The 19,773-nt window shown below is 41.3% G+C and overlaps 1 protein-coding gene across 3 annotated transcripts in view; it reads left to right on the top strand.

The window, feature by feature from the left end:
• elfn1b (extracellular leucine-rich repeat and fibronectin type III domain containing 1b) overlaps window positions 1-19,773 on the top strand; it is a 174,035-nt gene that overhangs the window by 95,476 nt on the left and 58,786 nt on the right. For 2 of the 3 annotated variants that reach the window (XM_049571364.1, XM_049571363.1), the window contains one exon: window positions 13,980-14,044. The exons of the other annotated variant lie outside the window; for it this stretch is intronic. The gene's annotated coding sequence lies outside the window, so the exon portion shown is untranslated. The remainder of the gene's footprint in view (window positions 1-13,979; window positions 14,045-19,773) is intronic. 3 annotated transcript variants of the gene reach the window in all.

Raw genomic sequence — 19,773 nt, 5'->3', positions numbered from 1 at the left:
ACACGAACCTATCCACTTAGAGGCCAGAGAATAATTTCTGATGTATCTCCTTAAAAGTGTTCTGTCTTTCTAAAAGCCTAACTACTTCAACACAACACTGCCTTATGTGTCACCACAGTGCTGCCATCAGTGCTAATCTCATACATGTGAAGTGGGAAGGAGAGGGTCATCAAGTCCAAGTGCAAGCTCCTAGTCTGCATGAAAATTTTACAAGCTAGCTGTTTCCCCTGTAAGCAGTCCACTTGTTCCTCTCTTGGTTTGGCCTGTCTGCCTGCTCGATTCTTCTCAGCGCACTCTACGCCTCCTTCAGACTGTTTTTACTGCAGATTGTTCTCTGTCCTCTCCTGGTAGGTGTTCTTCCCATCCTCCATCCCCTCTTTAGCTCCCTCTGGACAGACTTACCATCCTCCCTGTCCCAAAGCCCTGAGAGCTCTCTTCTTCCTATTTAGAGGGGATTTGACGGCTTTGTCATCTGGAGTTTGTCCTTTGGAAAACAGTTTTTTTGTTGGAATCTTAAGTGTCCACACAGACAGTGAAGTAATCCGTAATGCCGTGGGAGAGTCCTTTGATGTCCCACAGAGCAGGTTCAAGTCTGCGCATTCATTAACAGTCCAGTAGACCGTCACATACTTCGGAGACCAAACACTCACAGTCTTGACAGCAACAGGGCTCTGCAGGAAAACAAAGAAGCATCAAGTCATGGTCTGATTTGTCAGTGGGGGAGAAGGTGATGGAGCCGTATAAATAGATTCAAGCGCTGCTTTAGCATGTGCATAAATTAGATCAAGTGCCCTTGTTGGTAGTTGATAAAGTAAATAAGTGGCCACGTGGGGGCAATTCAGCAAGCTGTAAATACAACATATTATCATATGAAAATGATTAAGGTGAACATATTAGCAAACAATGGTTTATTTACACATCAAGCAGACACTGAGAAACAGTAACATTTATTTGGACTCATGTTTCTTGCTACATGCAAATGTCCAATTTGAAGAATCCCCAAAGCTCTTGAAGATCAGTTGTAATACTCTACATGTGACAATATAATCACCCAGTACAGGTATTTCATTTCAGCATCTCAATCTCTGCCTTTTCCCACTGTTGGTAAGAATGTTAGAGGAAACAATGAAGTCCAATGATCTTGCTGCCAAGACTGACTTCTCTGGTTGCCAGGCCTGAAATTTCTACAGAAAATTCAAAACACTACAAGCATTTTTGATCCAACATTTCTCAGGTTTAGGTCCAATATTCTTGCTGTTTTCAGCTCTGTTTTTGGTCTCCACCAACTCCTGAAGGAAATATCTGACACAGCTGCTAAAACACTCCACTGTGTTGTCGTTGAAGATTCTCAGTCATCCAGGTCATGGTAATCGTAAGTGCTATATAGTAGGCAACTGGACTTGCTCCACTGTGTTCACCTGCTAGTAGCTAACTTTATCTGCCTGTTCTTTGGGGCTTGGCACATAGTGTCCAGTGGGTGTCTTTTTTTTTTCTTTTTTTTTTTTTTTGATACATGTAACAAACCCCACTGCCTTCTGCAGCTCCAACAAGGTTGATGAGAGTGATGAGGGTGACCCAAACCACTGAACCAAAAGTTGAAGGTTGTAAAATAAAAACAATGAGCTATAAGAGACTCTGTAAAACATTCATCACTAAGGCCACATGCACACTAATACTAACATGCCTGAAAAATGCATCTAACATGACCATTCATGTTGACAGGAATTACATTGGCAACTCTGTGGTTGGTTTCTCAGTTATAGCACTTGAGTAACACTTCAGTTTAAGGCAGTCAAGGCAGGAGAAACTGACTGGGAGTCAGTAAGTAAATACGGCATCATATTTGAGCAGTACCAGGAGCATTATCCATTGCTGGAGGAAGCTATGGCAATGGGATAGGAGTACCCAAGAGAAGGACAAAATCACATAAGATATGTAAGACTAGCGATAATTTTTTGCCTTGACACTTATCGCTGTGACTGATAAGACCCAATCAGGAAAGGAATGCCAATGTCCAGACCAAAGGGCAGCCCCAGACTTTTCAAACTAAAACAAGGTCAGCAGAGCGTTCAAGTGTCTCTGTTTTAGGGTTCCCAAACACTGGAGTAGCACACATGCTAGGCTTAAACATAGCAATAGATATGTGTTTTTAAAACATTTTAGTGTTAATGTAGCCTAACAGTGAACCTTTTTACATAGACATAGTAATTTTATCCGTTGATAATATCAAAATATTGATTCTGTAACTTTAAAACACATTGAAACTGACACTTGAACTTCATTGGAAGCTACTAGAAATCTTTCATAGTGACCTAACGCTGCACTAATCTGCATGAAAAGATTTGATCATTTTTCAAGCAATCCTACCCCATTGAATCCCTTTATGAAACGCTCCCCTTAACTTGCAGTGGTTTACACTTTAGAATGAGTGCACTCCTAAACCTGGCTGGTGCAGTTTTAAGCAAGGTGGAGATTATTTTCACTTCACATCAATTCAGCACACATGCTGCTCAAACAGACCTGGATCGAAAAGATACCACGTGTGCGAACAGCGTCTTTAACAACACAGATGACAAACACATATTTCATACGGGTTGTCTTGGCAGAATCTAAATGGAAAAGGTACTGTTGTGTCTCTGCCAAAACTCAAAAGCTGTGAAAAGAAATAAAGAAAAAAGAAGGAGCTCAAAGTTTACTACAGAATCTCCACCACCTGCTTCTATTTATCAACTGAGAGTCAGCGATACACCTGCCACCTGATATGCCACCTCCACACATGAGTTTTCCCACCCTTACACACCAGCGCAACAAAATGGAACAAAACCAAAAATCTTCACCACGTTTTGTCCCACTCCAGTGTCAAGCAAGTGCATGGTATTAAGAAAGTACGCATGTAGTTTCTTGTGTTCAGACTTCATGAGTTGTGTGGACAGTGTTCTCAACATAGAGGTGGCTAAGCTGGTAGCTAGCAGCCAATGGCACTGACAGAACTAATGGTTTCAGCTGGGGGGGAACCGGTGGGTAGGCATCACGCGTCTATGATGATACCGTCCTAATATCAGCAGAAACCGCCATATGAGGTCAGTGCAAAGCGGCAGCCATGAGCTAGCCAGTCAGATTCACCAACCCGTTCTCATCCCAGCTTGTCAAATACAGCCGCATTGTCAGTGGACCTGAACATCAAAATATGACCTGCTAGGTAGTAGCCTGGTTCCAGACCATAGACCCCGCCCACTCAACTGAGTAGGCTTGCATCTCTGGTCTGGCATACTTCAATGAATTTGCAATTTATCTCGTCCAAACGCTGGACGGACCAATGAACGCCGGGGGTCTAGCGATTAGCCAATCAGCGCCACGCTGATGTCAAGCTGTACGCCAGTGGGTAACTGGTGAGAATAGCAACAATGGCGACCGCTACAGATCCTACAGGATAAACTGGATTTAACGGCGATGCAGCTGGCCATGCACGACGACGGAGACATTTTAAACGGGCAATGCTCGCTTGTTTTCGGCACCCCCGAGGCATGGATACTAATGACGTCAGATTCTGGGTGAGTCGTTGATCTCTACTGATTGGTTAGGGAAAAATCAAATTCCCTCCCCCTTGTAAATCGCCTTCAATGGAAGCCATGTCAGACTGAAGGTTCTGGGAGCTTCAGTCTGACACTCAGGCTAGCTAGGTAGCCTCCTGTGTCGATTTTGGATGTTCACAGATGGCGTCTCAATTGACGCTTTTACATGCATTTTGTCTCTTCAAAATACATTTCTGTTTTCACAGGAGATGTACATTTTCTGCTCATTACATGCATACAGTCTGTTTCAAAATAAACTTACTTCATAAAATACTTCAATTTTAGCTTTATTTCCTTAGGTTTAGGCGACAAAGGTGTGTGATTAGATTTTGAAAAAAGAATCATGGTTTGGATTAAAATAAGTATGGTTCTTACTAATGTCATGTCAAGTTGTGATATATGTCATGTGACAAGTTACTAGTGCAGCATGCTACACATGGTAGCACACTGCTTGCTATTAAAATAACTCCATTGACATTTGGTTTCACGCAGGAATTGAACAGTGGGCTCCCAGGTGAAAGTCTGGTGTTTGTTTGACCAATCCACCTTGCATTAGAACAAATGTCAGAAATAGCATCCGCCTGGTGCACACCATACCATCGTGATAGGTGCCTCTGTATGTCAGAATCTGACACTGAAATCATTGACCAAGTGGCGGTATTTGACGAGTTGGGAGTGAGAACGGACTTGATGCAGTGCCACACTAAGAAACCACAGTGAAGCTCTGATTACAACACACACAGAGGTAGCCTGCCTTAATTCTCTGGTCTGCACGCCATCACTCCACTTTGTCTTTACCTAGCAAAAAGTGGTTGCTTCTGTATTAATGCTCTGAATGTTGCATACAGTACATTGAAGTTGTTTAGTGTAGCTAAATTAGCAGTAACACTGTATCGTGCATCTCACATTAGATATAGTGTGTGCTAATGTGTGCTAAATATTGGAAGGGATGGCACGGAATCACCAGAGGAAGCAAAAAATGAGGGGAAGAGTAATTTGGTTTAGTTCAAGCAAATATACAGGACAGAATGAGGAAAGTGACAACCAGTCACAGCGGCTGGAGAGGGTTAATCCACCACTTTAACCCATTTAATCTCTCTCTTTATATAAAGTCATACTGCTTGACTTGTTATGATGCATTTTTTATATGTTATTTACTTTGACCTTACTCATTTCCACATATTAAAAACCATATATCACATGGTACATTACACATATGTTGCTCTATAGTCAAGAGAGATGACATTCACACGAGTTCGACCCAAGCTGCCATGACCCACTCAGTGTGCCCTGAGCTTGCCTGCGGCCAACTTGATTTATTTACTTTTTTTTTTTTTTCACAACAAATCAGATGCCCCATGCTGCAGACCTCCCACTGATGGAGACCAGCTGAGTCTGACTCACTCACACTGCTGCTGGGCTCGCTGGTCACTGTTTTTAGCCTTTACAGACTCTCGTCTGTGAGGATAACAATAAACACCAAGCTCCTCTCTGCTGTCCTCTCCATTCGCAGCCAAGGGGACTACAGAGGAGCAAACACACTGCTGATGCACAAGGAATAGCTAAAAAGTGCTGCATGGTGTGTGTATGTGTGTGTGTGTGCGTGCGCGTGACAGTTCAGTAGTAGTTTCTATGTTTAGCTAATTTGCCAGCAGTAATGCATCAGAGCCTCAGTTTTTAGTTGTTGTTTTTCTGCAGGCTCCTCATCCATCTCTCCCCTCGTATTTCTCCCCTTTGTTTCTCTTTTGTTTTTCTACCAAAGCTACCAGACCTCCTCTGTTTCCTCCTCCACATCATGCTGCTCCACCTGAATGATTTTTGTTTGTGTTCTCAGTGAGTTTTTTAATGTCAAATGACGTACATTATGACCGGGTAGAATAAAGCCAAAAGAAATCCTTCTGAGACAAAATGGTCTTCGCAGTTCACGGTACAGTATGTGTGTGTGCAGTTGTGTGTTTGAGGAGCTGTCTTCATCGCCTGCAGTGATTAAAGAACGTTTGTGATGTTTGCAATGAAAAACTGATCTCTGCAATAGCGCTCAGAGCACAGGAGCTCGGGGATGTTGACTGAATGTCTGACTGTTTGTTCTGTCCAACAGGCTCATAGGACTGCATGGAGACACACACACACACACACACACACACACACACACACACACACAAACAAACATACGTCAGTATCACTACACGTGTTAACTGTGTCTTTCAGCTGCCAGTAACACTCAACAGCTATTCATTTGTGGCAGTCTGCTACTTTGCCTTTTCACTCAGGCCTCTTCTTATATCCCAGCATCCTTCTCTTCCCCATACAGCCTCTCTCTGTGTGTCCCTGTTGGTTCTGTCCATTTCTACATCCTCAGGCTCAAACTGCTGTCTTGCAGATAAAAAAAGCATAGCTGCAGTGTGTGGATGCATGTCCAGTTGTGTAACAGGGCTGTTTATTTACATAATTTTTCTGCTTTTCTTTTCCTTTGATTGTGCAAGTCACAGGAGCTTGGATAGATTTAGTGTAAAGCAAAGACTACAGCTGTCGACTGTAGACCTAATGACTTGATTTAAGACTCCACTGCTGTTGGACTTGACTCCTTAATGCCTTGACTTCAAAGTATGAACATCTAAGTCACATGTAACGATGTAAGATCAATGCACTTCAGCACTGCAATATGTTGCAGTACTGCATCAGTTTTCAAAAACACTATTTTTAATTGTTTAATTGTTTTTTCTTAGTTTGTTTACTTAAAGAATCCTGCAAGCTTTTTTATTTTATTTTCATTTTCTTATTGATATAGAAAAATGTTGATCCCTTTGCGCAGACTGCACAAAGGCTCGTGCTTTGGATGTTGGATGCTGTGAATACAAATACAGATCCCACTGTTCTGGTTCTGATCACTCTTCAATGCAAATGTTGGTGTGCTTTTTATACTATGACAGTTTTCCTAAAACTAGATTATAAAAATATTGCAGAAAATCACCTTGCTTGCTTACCTTACATATTGCAATATACTGATTCATACCCCCTGTATCACGATACATATCATATTGACAGATACAGTACTTGCCCATACTCAGCCCTTATCATGTATGTTTTGACCTTGTAAAATCCTGGAACATTGTCACACACATTAAACATTAATTTCAATCTATACACTGATACATTGAAAGGACAGCATCTCAGTTAAGTAAAAACATTATTGCTGTACTCAGGGCCGCCCCTCCCTAAACGCAGAACACGCGCTGTGCGTTGGGCCTCATCTTCCATGGGGGGCCACATTTTGCGCGAGGGGACGCATTTGTGCATATGCGCAATGTATGCGCACATGCGCTACCGTGAGGCGTGCGTAAAATCAGCTCGAGGAAGAAGAGAAGAGACCTGACCGCCCATGCGTCGCTGCAATGATTGACAGCACTCCACATCTGAACAATCAGAGGGGTGCGCTGGCAGGTATTTGCAGAGCTGCAGCAGGTGAAGAGTTGTCGACATGTCGTCCAAAAGAGCCTCAGAAGTATGTGTGGGGACGGGAGGGAGGGCGGGCTCCACGGAGGGGGGGGGCCCGAGCCTTGGGGGTATGTGCGGGGCCAGGAGGTCGGATGCTCCCAGAGAGGGGAGAGGGAGAAATATAGCTAAAGAAGATGAAAATAGAAAAGAATGTCTCTGTATTTTATTTCTGTTTTCAGTGTTTAATTAAGGTGGGAGAGGCGGAGGGCTGAGGGAGATCGGTCGCCTCCAGAGAGGGGAGAGGGAGAAATATAACAAAATAAGATTAAATAGGAAAAACCTGTCTCCCTCTTTTATTTTATTTTCAGTGTTTAATCAAGGGTGGGGGATTGAGGTGGTGGAAGTTACTTTCTTTTGATGAGTAATTGATGGCTATTTGTGACTCAGATTTGTTTATTTATTTATTTCAGTTTGAAGTTATTTTTATTTAATATTTATTTATTTATTTATTTATTTTAATTTTTTATTTTATTTGACTCATACAGCCAAACTACTGTATCTACAGTACATTTGTTATTGCCAGTAAAGGTTGTCAAGTTAAATGGCAAGTTGTTGTACGGTCATTTTGTATCTATGGTACATTTGGGATGGGGGCCTCCAAATAAAATTTCACTTAGGGCCCCATTTTGGTCAGGGGCAGCCCTGGCTGTACTGACCATGAAATGACACACACTTTCTTCAAACATTTTGCTTTCAGAGTCCTAAAAGTATTGCATTTTGACTTGCAGTTCGTTTATAAAAACTTCTGACGTGACTTAGATTTGCCCTCGAGTCATGACTTGAGGTCTGACGTGTGACTTGCTTTAATAGACTTTGTTAACTTGTTTGTTAAGGGTCAAGAATGAACGATCATACGTACACATGCCAGATGTGATGTGATGTAATGTAGGAAATGGGGAATAAATGGTCAGAAAACAGGATGATAGACTATTAAACATCAGGTGTAAATGTAATGGCATCAGCAGGTGTCCCATCTGAAGATCTGTCAGGTGACCTGAGACTTGACGTGGACTTGCCCCCGAAAACCTAAATACAGTTGTGGTTAGTGACACGTGTACAGCAGGTTGTGTGTCATATGGGGGAACTAGAGTCAAGCTAAAAGTACACATTTGGTGATTGATGCAATACATAAAACAGGGAGCGATGTTCTTATGCAATCTCCCCAGGGTATGTATCATTTGCTTTTCCTTTGCCTGAAGCTTAAAATGTTGCCTGACAATACATGTATGGGGTGCCGTTTGTAAAGTGTCTCACGATGAAAATAACATCAACATTTTGCCACATTTAGCTTCAAACAATGTTTAAAAAAGTATTGTGATTTTTTTAACGTCACCTTTTACCACATTTACAGCAATATTTGTTAACTTAGAAATATATTAAATAGTTAAATCTAAATATTAAATGTGGCACCTAAATGTTAAATGTTAAATCTAAATATTAAATCTAAATCTAAATGCTAAATCTAAATCTAAATCTAAATGTTAAATCTAAATATTAAATCTAAATCTAAATGCTAAATCTAAATCTAAATATTAAATCTAAATCTAAATCTAAATGTTAAATCTAAATGCTAAATATAAATATAAATATAAATATAAATGTTAAATCTAAATATTAAATCTAAATCTAAATCTAAATGTTAAATCTAAATGTTTTGGGTGAAACTAAATATTTAGCTAATATGCAAATTCACACTGCCGGTCACCGGAAGTACCAAAATAAAAGCTCGAGATGGTCAGACTGTTTATAGAATCAAATAACGAATTAAAACCAACTTATCGGGGGAAATGGACACTTGAACATACATTAGCGTGATAATAACTACCTAAAATAACAAGAAACGTGTTTGGAGAAATTTTATTTGCGTACTTTGAGTTGTTAGTGTCGCCGGAGGATTAACAACCTAAGCTAAGCTAACAACCGTCAGTTCTTAGCCCGTTAGCAGTGTCTGTAATGACTCATTAACTCTTAAACGGTCCGTGAAAAAAATATTTTTTTCCAGCGGATGTCTTAGTTACAACATGACTGAGCTAGCAAAGCAGTTTTGTGTTGCGATGTGTGGTATTTATTCAATTTTGGGAAATCACGATGTCTAGAAAGCACCAGTGGCCGCAGCAGCAGCAAAGCTATCAGGACGTCATCTGTTAAATGTCTCCCATTGTCGGATACATTAAACTACTCCAGTTAGCTCAATCATGTTGTAACTAAGACATCCGCTGGAAAAAATATTTTCTTAACGGACCGTTTAGAGTTAGTGAGTCATTACAGACACCGCTAACGGGGCTAACAGCTAACAGTTAGCCCCGCTAATCTACGATAACCATGTTATTAATTTCAGACCGTGATAGTAATGTTTGTTCAGTCATAGTGTTTATAGGCTTTATAGGCAGATTAGTCTAAACGGTGATACAGTGACGTGAAAAACATGAGATGTGCATATATATATGTTGCTAAACTCCGCTGGTTTTCTACCCGGAAGTATTTGTAAACAACAAGGTGATTCCCTCAGAAGGGACACTAACAACTCAAAGTACACATCAAATAAAATTTCTCCAAACACGTTTCTTGTTATTTTAGGTAGTTATTATCACGCTAATGTATGTTCAAGTGTTCATTTCCCCCGATAAGTTGGTTTTAATTCGTTATTTGATTCTATAAACAGTCTGACCATCTCGAGCTTTTATTTTGGTACTTCCGGTGACCGGCAGTGTGAATTTGCATATTAGCTAAATATTTAGTTTCACCCAAAACATTTAGATTTAACATTTAGATTTAGATTTAGATTTAATATTTAGATTTAACATTTATATTTATATTTATATTTAGCATTTAGATTTAACATTTAGATTTAGATTTAGATTTAATATTTAGATTTAGATTTAGCATTTAGATTTAGATTTACCATTTGGATTTAGATTTAATATTTAGATTTAACATTTAACATTTAGGTGCCACATTTAATATTTAGATTTAACTATTTAATATATTTCTAAGTTAACAAATATTGCTGTAAATGTGGTAAAAGGTGACGTTAAAAAAATCACAATACTTTTTTAAACATTGTTTGAAGCTAAATGTGGCAAAATGTTGATGTTATTTTCAGCGTGAGACACTTTACAAACGGCACCCCATATACATGTCACCACTGACAACAGGTAAACAGATAAAATGACATGAAATGTAATTTACATGAAAAATCCTTGGTTTTCGCACTCAGAAGACTGATTTCGGGAATCACTGTGCTGTTCAGATGATGGCCTTTGCTTGCCAAACTAAACCATAAAGAGGTTATGATGCAGAAAAGCACCTTGACAGGAGAATGTGCCTGTCAGAATAGTGCATGCATAATATAAACACTCAATCAATTTGCATTAAATTATCCTACAAAATGTAGATAATCATATTATTTAGTTCACATTAAGATTTCATGATTTTCAAATCAATGTTTAATTCTGCAAATACACTTGGAAACAGGGTGCAAGGGAATCAAATAAGACTTATTAACACAAAGACTAGGTGTAAATATAACATAAAAGCCCCCTGCTCATTCACTAAACACCTCTTCTCAGCAGAGATCTCCCAATCATTGCTTAACAACCATAAATAGGAACAGCAGGCCATCAAACTTTAGATTTCTGGACTGTAGTTAGGTGTGCATATCTACCAGATGAACCTGCAAGCTATGTTTTAATTGGTCTGGCAGATGTGTCTGGTCCAACTCCTCTTTGAATAGCAGCAACTCAAGATTTGACGAGCCGGTTACAACCATTTATCTAATATGGGTCATGTTGAGACAAAGGGCTCTAGTTTCACAGACCGGGCGAGGCGGGGGCGCAGCGCACCTGCGCTTCGCCAACTGGGTGTGGCCAGGCGGATTTTGCAAGTTTGGCACACCGTGTGCGCTGGCGCAGCTACTCCTCTTTCCCACCTCCGTCCCTCCTACCTGCGCAAGTCGGAAAGAGGGAGGAGAGAAGGCGTGGAGTGGGTTTTACACACATCACACCAATCAAAAGAGCCCCTCTCCTCGCCCTTAAATGCGCCGCGCGAAGGCGTAATGAGGGTTTACTAAATTCGCCATGGCAGAAGAGAGCAGCAGCGTCAGACGGCCAAACTTCTCCCAGGAGGAAACTGATGTTTTGGTCCGGGAGGTCCAAGCTTGCAGTGTCCAAATATACGGAACTGTGAGCAGACCTCCACGGGCTGATGATGCAAAGGTAGCCTGGGAGGAGGTCACCACAATTGTAAATCAATGTTGCGTTTCTCTCGTGCACGCGCGCGCTCTCTCGTTCTCTCTCACAGTCTCACTCTGTTTCTTTTCTTTTGACTTTTCTAAGATGACAGATATTGAATATATACTCCCTATCTGATGCTGTGGCTGTTTGTGGTTGGCTGAGAGGGATGTGAACTCATTAGTTTGCAGCTGTGTTAATCAAATCAGGTTGGGTTTCCATTACGCATGCCAAATGTGCCAAATGGTGCCAATCCCCTTTGATCCGACATCAGATGTGACGGGACAGTCGATATAGAGATACATTTATGTGCTGATTGCAGATAGTTGCATTGCATAGTGTTTTTTTGGGTATTTATTGCATCATTAATGTGCCTGATATTCTGGAAACCTGCCTGTGAGGTTTTGGTGACGTGAGCGCACTGTCCGCCGGTCAGCCAAACTTCGGCTTACACTGGCTGCGCTCCGCCTGCGCTGACAGTAGACCTGGTTTCAGCTGGCGAGCTTTTAGCGCACCTTCGGCGAAGCCTTTTGGCACGAAACTGTCACTGCGCCAAGATGCATCTGTCGACACCTCCCCCTGCTGCGCCACCACACCCATCTCAGCGTACCTCGGTTTGCCAAACTACCAAACTGAGCACGCCTCGGATTGTGCTGCTCAAAACTAGCTCTGCGCGGGGTTCGCCACCCTGCGCCGCACCGGGAAACTAGAGCCCAAAGTCTTGAAAGACGAACGCAGTTAAGGCATTTTTTAAGGTCAACAAGTCAATCAAAAACATTTTTGGCCATTCCTGTTGTTTCCAATATTTTAGTACAGTGACACATGTTCACAAACATATCGAAGCTACACCATCGCAGTTCATCTTTGCATGCTGTAGTCTGTTTACACCTGTCCATCACTCAGCGCTATGTCATGTTTTGCTGCTCTGACTGGTTGTAGGTCTATCCAGTTGCATCCAGAGTCATTTTGATCTATGTCGCTAACGCCCCTTTAAAATCTAAATTGAACTGAGGTGTGATGAAGAGTTTGGACAGTGGTGTTTTTGTTTAGAGAGAGTAAGCAATGGACTAAACAGTGTCTGTCTGCTCTAAATTAAATGTCAGCATGCCTGGCTAACCAGCTTACTGCAGTAACCCAGAGTTATGTACTAAAGCAATGGGGCGCATCATTAACTAACTACATCATTTAGTGGGGTCACAGGCTAAGTTACCTGTTCAGGACTGGAACAGTGACTGCACAGTGATATCGTAATGTGATTATATTGGCTCTTCTTGCTTTTTATTTGGTTTGGGGAACTTTAAATTCCAGGAACTACTGTATACAGCCAAAGCTGCATTAGGTAGTGGTTATTCCTCATACTTAAGTCCTTTTCTCTTGTAAAATTAAAGCAAACTGTGACACAATACCAACATCAAAGCATTACCTCTGTGTTGCTTTTCCAATTTCTATATCCAAACCATCCATTTTAATTGTACCAGGCATCCATTTTGATTTGCTCTATGCTGCAATACATGAACATGTGCTGCTCAACACGCCCAGACAACCATTCACACTCACATTCACACCTACGGACATTTTAGAATCACCAGTTAACCTGCATGTCTTTGGACTGTGGGAGGAAGCTGGAGTACCTGGAGAAAACCCACACTGACATGGGGAGAACACACACACTCTGCACAGAAGGACTCCCCCACCCTGGGATTGAACCCCCCACCATTCAGTTTGAACCATGAACCCTCTTGCTGTGAGGGGACGATGCTAACCACTGCACCATTGTGCCACTCATCTTTTTCAGTGTATTTCTGTAGTAAATAGTAAAATCTGAGAAAATGTAGTCAAGTATAGTTTGTGGTCCTTTTTTGAGTCAGCTTTGGAGCAGAGTTTGTCGTATTTTGGTGCAAGTCGGACACAATAACAGGACCACTTTACAGTAACAGGTAGTTTTCTTTGCTGGGCTACTGCAGGCTTAGACTTACTGTGTTGTCTACAGTCTGAATTATTGACGTCTTCTTTTATATCCCTTTGTTCACACACACACAAACACTCACATGTCTGCTTGACACTTGAGGATGAACAGTCATGTGACAGAAAAGGTTGTAAACTCTCTCCGTATGAAATTGTGTTCTTCCTGTAACGCAGCGGCTGGGATTAGCCTTGGAAATAGGAGCTATTTCTCTCTGGGTCTCCCTCTCTCTGTCCATCATCATTGCCAACTGTCAGATGTTGCTGTCATCCTCAGCCGTCCATTCATCTGTCTCTCTAATGGGAATCCCCCTCTGTTTTCCCTTCGCACAGCCCTTATTTCAACAATTCCTTGCTTTTTTTCCTCGTTCCTTTGTCCCATTTCACAGTCTATCCCTCCTCCCCCTCTGACACACATAGAGCATTGAGGTGTCCTATTAATTGTGTTATATAAATTCAGTTTTTTATTATTATTTAACGAGTTTCACTTTACCACAGTAACCAGGGAAAAAAGCTGAGTCCAAACTTAATTTTCACTCCTGGGTTTTTTTTCCCCCCGGTGCTGCTCAGCTGTCCCTGTTAGGGGTTTTTAATGTGGCAGACTGTCAGTCTGTGCTGCTGCGCAGAAATCTCTTACCTTTGTCATTCTAACCTAACCTCCCTCTGTCTCCTCCCGCCCCTTCCTGCTCCCGTCTTCCCCCTTTTTCTCTCTTTTTGATAGTGATGTGAAAAGTGCGGCGAGACTGAAGGCTCTGCTGGTTTCGGAGAGGTCCTCCGTCTGCAAAGGTAGAAAAGTTTTTTCCTCCTTCCTCTTCGCCTCTGTCTGCTTTCCATTCTGCTCTCTGTCTCTGCTTGCGAACGCCAACCTTCGCTGCTAGATGAGAACACGTCAGCAGAATACAAAACATGGCTTTAACAGTCCAGACAGAAAATGGCACGCAGCAAATATTAGGAATAAACTTAACACGTACAGTATGCTTACAAGGCCTGCATGCAGCCGAACAAGTGCACACACACACACACACACACACACACACACACACACACACACACACACACACACACACACACATACACACACATCATGCTCTGGAGTGAACAGGATATTCATCATGTGATTTTCCAGTTATTTCCTTTGGGAAAACGTTCCTGACACAAATACAAGAGTGTATTTTGTATTGTGTGTGTGTGTGTGTGTGTGTGTGTGTGAGACGGAGGGAAGGTGCAGAAAATCCCATTTTCTTTCCCCTTTATGAGAAATTGCGAGCTGTCAAAGGTTTAAGGGTTACAGCCACCCAAGGACGGCAGGATTTGGAACAGAAAACAGACACTTGTTGTACAGACACCTTAAATCTCTGTGTGTCTATAGTTTATCATGTTTACCTTATCAAGCACTGCTGTGTATTTTGTAGCATCTTGCGTATTAAGGTCTGTTTTCCCCCCAACTTGTCCCAAAACAGCTTCACGTCAGTGCAGCAGGAGCAGTATGAAACGAGGTTCATCACATGATGTTGTAGCTCTCTGTAAGGGAGGAGCACCCAGAGCGTTAGCAGCTGTGTTCTAGTGTTGAGCTTTCCTCACATCACAGAATTAATTCTCTCAAATTAATATTGTTACCGTTACATATACTCGCACCTGTAAGCTGCTCAGCACAGCCAGTCTGATGTGTTGGTGGCTGAGCGGTGTGGAGCAGTAGTTAAGGGTGTTGCTTAAGGGCATCTCAGCAGTGGTGATGCTACTTTTTTCACTTTCTCCACCCAGATTCATCCTGTCAGTCACGGCACAGAGCTGTAGCTATCACTGAGGACACTGAGGCTTTATTGTCTGTATTTTTCTGTGGGATTTTTGAGTTTTGGCAACCTGGGGTGGTGATATTGTACAATTAAAAAAAATCCCAGTATGTTGTGACTCGATATATTTCAAGTTGACTCTTTTCCTCAGTAAACAGTTCAAGAATTTATCCACCAGGATGTTATTTTGGGCGGTGTGGAGGAAGCTTTGAAACAGCCTTCATGTTTCAAAGCTTTCATCCTGGACCTTCATGTTGGGAAGTAAGATTAAGAATATAAATAATTGAATATATGAGTGAATAAAAACGATATTACATAATTAATACATCATTTTCATAGACCCTCTTTTTTGTGTCTGAGTGGGTGTGCTTGGGGAAGTTGGACTCAGCTCTGAAGTGGAGGTCACTAACCTGCTTTGCTAACCTTTAGGCTACTGTTGCCACAATGGATGATGTCATTTTAGCTGTCCTTCTTTAACCTTTCCATTTTTTGGCTGCAAGTGAATCTCTGTGTGATGATGCAATCCTGTCTCCTAAATTACATTTGTATGTTACTTAACTTCTTTCTTTATACATCTTTACACATTATTTTGGCAACATAATTGCTGCCTGGATTATGTTCACATACATGTCCTTCAGCTAACAGAATAATACATTCATGTCCTATGTAGGCTTCTGTTAGGAGGTGTTCGGGGAGGATGGTGATGTACAAAGAGCAGGATCTTTACACCAGAACTTTGGATTTGTGTCCAGACTCCTGTTAAAGGTTTAGGCAGCAAAATCATTTTGGTTAAGATAATGTTTTTGAACAAATCTAATAAAAAAAGGTAATTTAAAAAAATGCAAGATTGGCAGACCACAGCTGAACATGTTGCTGATTATGTTAATAGGAAACATAATTTGCTCTGCATTTTGTTTCCCTAAATGTGTTTGCTGTTTTAAATTAGTTGCATATAAATGTAATATCGAGGAGGCTTGATGAAGGGAAAAATAATAATGTGTCTTTTAATATCCCCTCCCATATAATGTAGATCTGTCTTCTTCAGAACCCTGGACAGCACCATGGATTTATCAATACGCAGCACCATTAGACTACTGATATTTCAGAGCCGTGGTCGAGGCAATAGATTCTGACACACACAAACCTCAGTCATGTAAAGAATCAATACGTCAGGCAGACAAGACCAACATATTCAGCTGCACTCGCTCTGTTACTAGGGGATGGAGATGGGAGATGGCAGGTTAACAAGGGGCGTGTGATTTGGTCATTTTGGTAACGAGGTGCAGACAGACATATTGGTTTTGAACTGCCCGTGGGAAAATTGGACATGTAAGAGTCTGTCCGTTCTTGATTTAAAGTTCTGTTTATACAGTCTACTTTTTTCTCGTGTGAAATGACTCTTATTTCTGCTGTTGTATCTTGTCTCTCGCTCCTGTGTGTGTGTGTGTGTGTGTGTGTGTGTGTGTGTGTATCTCATTCATATCCAGTCACACTGCTTACTGGAATGCACAGATTTGATGGCTGAGTAGCATCACATTAGATGATTTAACACAGTTTGTCAGTTCCCTGGTTGCTGAACCAGTGATACAAATGCTGCACTGGTTGAAATAGGAACGCTTCATCACATTTAAATAATTGTCAATAATGAGTTGGTCAGAGGTCTGGGTTCGGTCTCAGGGGATGGAGAGGGATGGCGGGTTAACAAAGGGGGGTATTTTGCTCATTTTGCTTACAAGAGGAGGTGGCAGTCCCTTTTTCATCCCCACTAAAATTGCCTACTTGACCTTACTCTGCATGAGTGCCACTGGTAGAGGTTTTGTTTGATTTTGGACTGTGATTCATGGGTTAACATTTGCTATCTTTAAAGCAGCTATGATCAATATTTTTAGTTCAGTTTTTTGTTTCACAGTCTGTCACTGAGTTCAGAGTCTTGCAGCATTGTTTCCAGGCGCAGCAGCAGCTCCAGGAGTTGGTGGAGACCAAAGACAGAGCTTAAACAACCAGAGCTAAAGAGCTTAAAATGAACATTGGGTTTATGTTTACCAGGTGGCCAAAAATGTGTGACCGCCGGGCAACTGTTTGCTAAAAAGTTCCCTGTATCAGCTGATATATCAAAATATATTGTTCATACAAAGGAAACTCACAGGCCATAACAGGGACTTCTTCTCCATAGATACACTTACTTAGTCTGGTATGACCAGTAGCTTATAGTGGCTAATGTTAGCAAACTTAAGTGATGTGCAAATGAAAATAGTGAGACAGTTTTTATGAAACTTCTCATCACATTTTAACACTTACAATTACACTGTAACTGGCACTGTAGCAAAATGTGTTCACTTTAAAAGGTGATAATATTTAAGCATTGTTTTCATGCCCCCGTGCGGCCAAAATATCAATTATTGCAGGTTTAATATGCCGATGCCTTCCAAGTTCAGGGTCTTTATTCTTATTGTATGCAAAACTGTTACAGCGAGTCAGTCACTGGTGATGAAAATCTTAGGCCTCAGGCACCCTCCAACAGTGCTCGTTAAATATCTATAAAGAAAGAAAGAAAATCAAGTAAAAGTAAAATTAGAGTTTAAGACATAAAATAGTTAAAATATAGGGTTAAAGGTCAAATAAAGAATAAATATGAAAGTATACACTGAATGTTAAGAGGAATGTAGTAAATCTATATAGATAAATGTATATGCATATTGAGAAGTAATCAATATATATGCACAGAGGTGTAAATAGTTTGTATAACAGTAAGTAAAGTGTACGAAGGCAGAGTGAGTGAAGTGATGAGCTCAAGAGTGTAATGGTCTTATTCCCTGCTGTTACTGAGCCTGATGATGACATACTCCTTTAAATAATATATATATTTTCCCATTGTATGCAGTAATAATTCATCTGATGGAATAAATTTAATTATTCTAATCAAAAATGTTCCTTCTGATGGGTGAGGGGATCCTGGGGATTCATTTTACAACAAAAACAAACACTTGTAATTCTACCCTTTTTTTCCCCTTTTTTGTATTCCTGATGAAAAGATCAATAAAAATTAAAAAAAATTATTCAAAACTTGCCCTGTTGTCCATCAGAGCTGTGCACAGATAAAGATTCTTAAAAGAAAATTAGCACCAGGAGAGTTTACAGATCTGATACGATAACTTCTCTCCTGTCTGCCATGATCAGTATTTTCCTCAGCTGCACCTTGGACTCTAGATTGCAGTCACGGTCACACTGCGGGAAGTCGTCAGTTAAACACAGAGATATCACAGACACCATCGGCAACGTTCACGTGCAGCTGAAAAATGCCGGTCTTCATCACCGAGGGAAGAGATGCGATAAAGATAGAGAGAACATCATCATTATCATCACTTCCATCTCTTAGATTGTCACTGTGACCTTCATCATTCATCAGTTTAATCATAATCATCATTATTCCAAGTTCCACAACTGTGCACGCCACTGTTGCTCCGTCCGTCCCCGAGTTATTCCTGCTGTGTCTCCGCCAAACAGTGCCTACGATCTCATGTGGCTTCCTGCCCTCGTCTGTCAGCATTTACACACCAAATGACGTTTGACCAGGATTCAAGGCTCTTCTATTCCCATCTCTAATGCATGTGGATGACCTGTTTGTGTACGTCTGTCTGCGTGTCTGGGTGCGTGTGCGAGGGGACGTGTATGTGTAAGGGTGTACGTAATGAGGTGATTTTTATTCGTCCTCCCTGTCCTCTTGCCCTGTCAAGACCACAGATTCAATTTATGTGTCGAGATAGAAACAGAGAGATAGAGTGAGTGTGTGTGTGTGTGTGTGTGTGTGTGTGTGTGTGTGTGTGTACGCACATGAGAAAGAGAAATTCCTGCCAAAGGATTCTCATCTTTGAGCCCAGAATCAGAGATGGATGCAGAGATGAGCGCTATTTTTTGCCAGGCTGTGTTTACCTCTGTGTGTGTGGGAAAGAAGATGGAGAGCTCAAATTTAACAACTTGGCATAAGCTGGTGTGTGCGAGGAAGGAAAAGAAAAGAGATGGAGGGAGGAAAAAGGGGGCAGGAGAGAGGAAGAGAGGGGTGGTTGGGTGTGAACAGAGGAGTGCGTGGAGAGACGAGGGATTTGGGGGAAAGTGGAATTTCAGATTACAAGAGGGCAGATATATCTGACAGGAGAGACAAGTGCTGCTCTGAGCGTCTTTTGGAACTCAGCGGGCGGATGAATAAATGATACATATGCACAAAAACAATGCATATGTCACTTTCACTCAGCAGCTGATATTTATGAAGAAAAAGAGTCATGATGCATACACACATTTTTTCATCGGTGCCAACAGCCTTTGTGATATGGAATTTGGGCACCATGTTATGAGGTGTCTTAAAGGTTCACTGCAGAGTCAGGCCAGTTTTATTTAAATAGACTTAAACCACAATGATAACATTTCACTTTAACCTTCCTGTCTAGCATTTTTTAAGTTCCTGTAAAGCAAAAATATATATGAGTTATGAGTTTGTCACATCCATAGACTGTAAAAATAATGGACATAACCACTGTGACGTCACCCACTGGTTTGTGCTCTCCCTTTTTGAAGCCTTGAGTTTGACATTTTGTCCATTGCTATGTCGGATTTTCAGAGCCAGAATTGACCATTAGAGTGTCTCTAGTCTGAGCGGGCGGAAGTTTGCTGCAGAAATCAGCCTCTCATTGGGCGGAACGAGCCACCCGCTGAAGTCCCGCCCTACCACCT

The sequence above is a fragment of the Epinephelus fuscoguttatus genome, linkage group LG3 (genome assembly GCF_011397635.1).
Source record: "Epinephelus fuscoguttatus linkage group LG3, E.fuscoguttatus.final_Chr_v1".
Classification (NCBI taxonomy): Eukaryota; Metazoa; Chordata; class Actinopteri; order Perciformes; family Serranidae; genus Epinephelus; species Epinephelus fuscoguttatus.
Note: the sequence above shows the minus strand (reverse complement) of the source record. Positions and strands in the feature narration are given on the sequence as shown.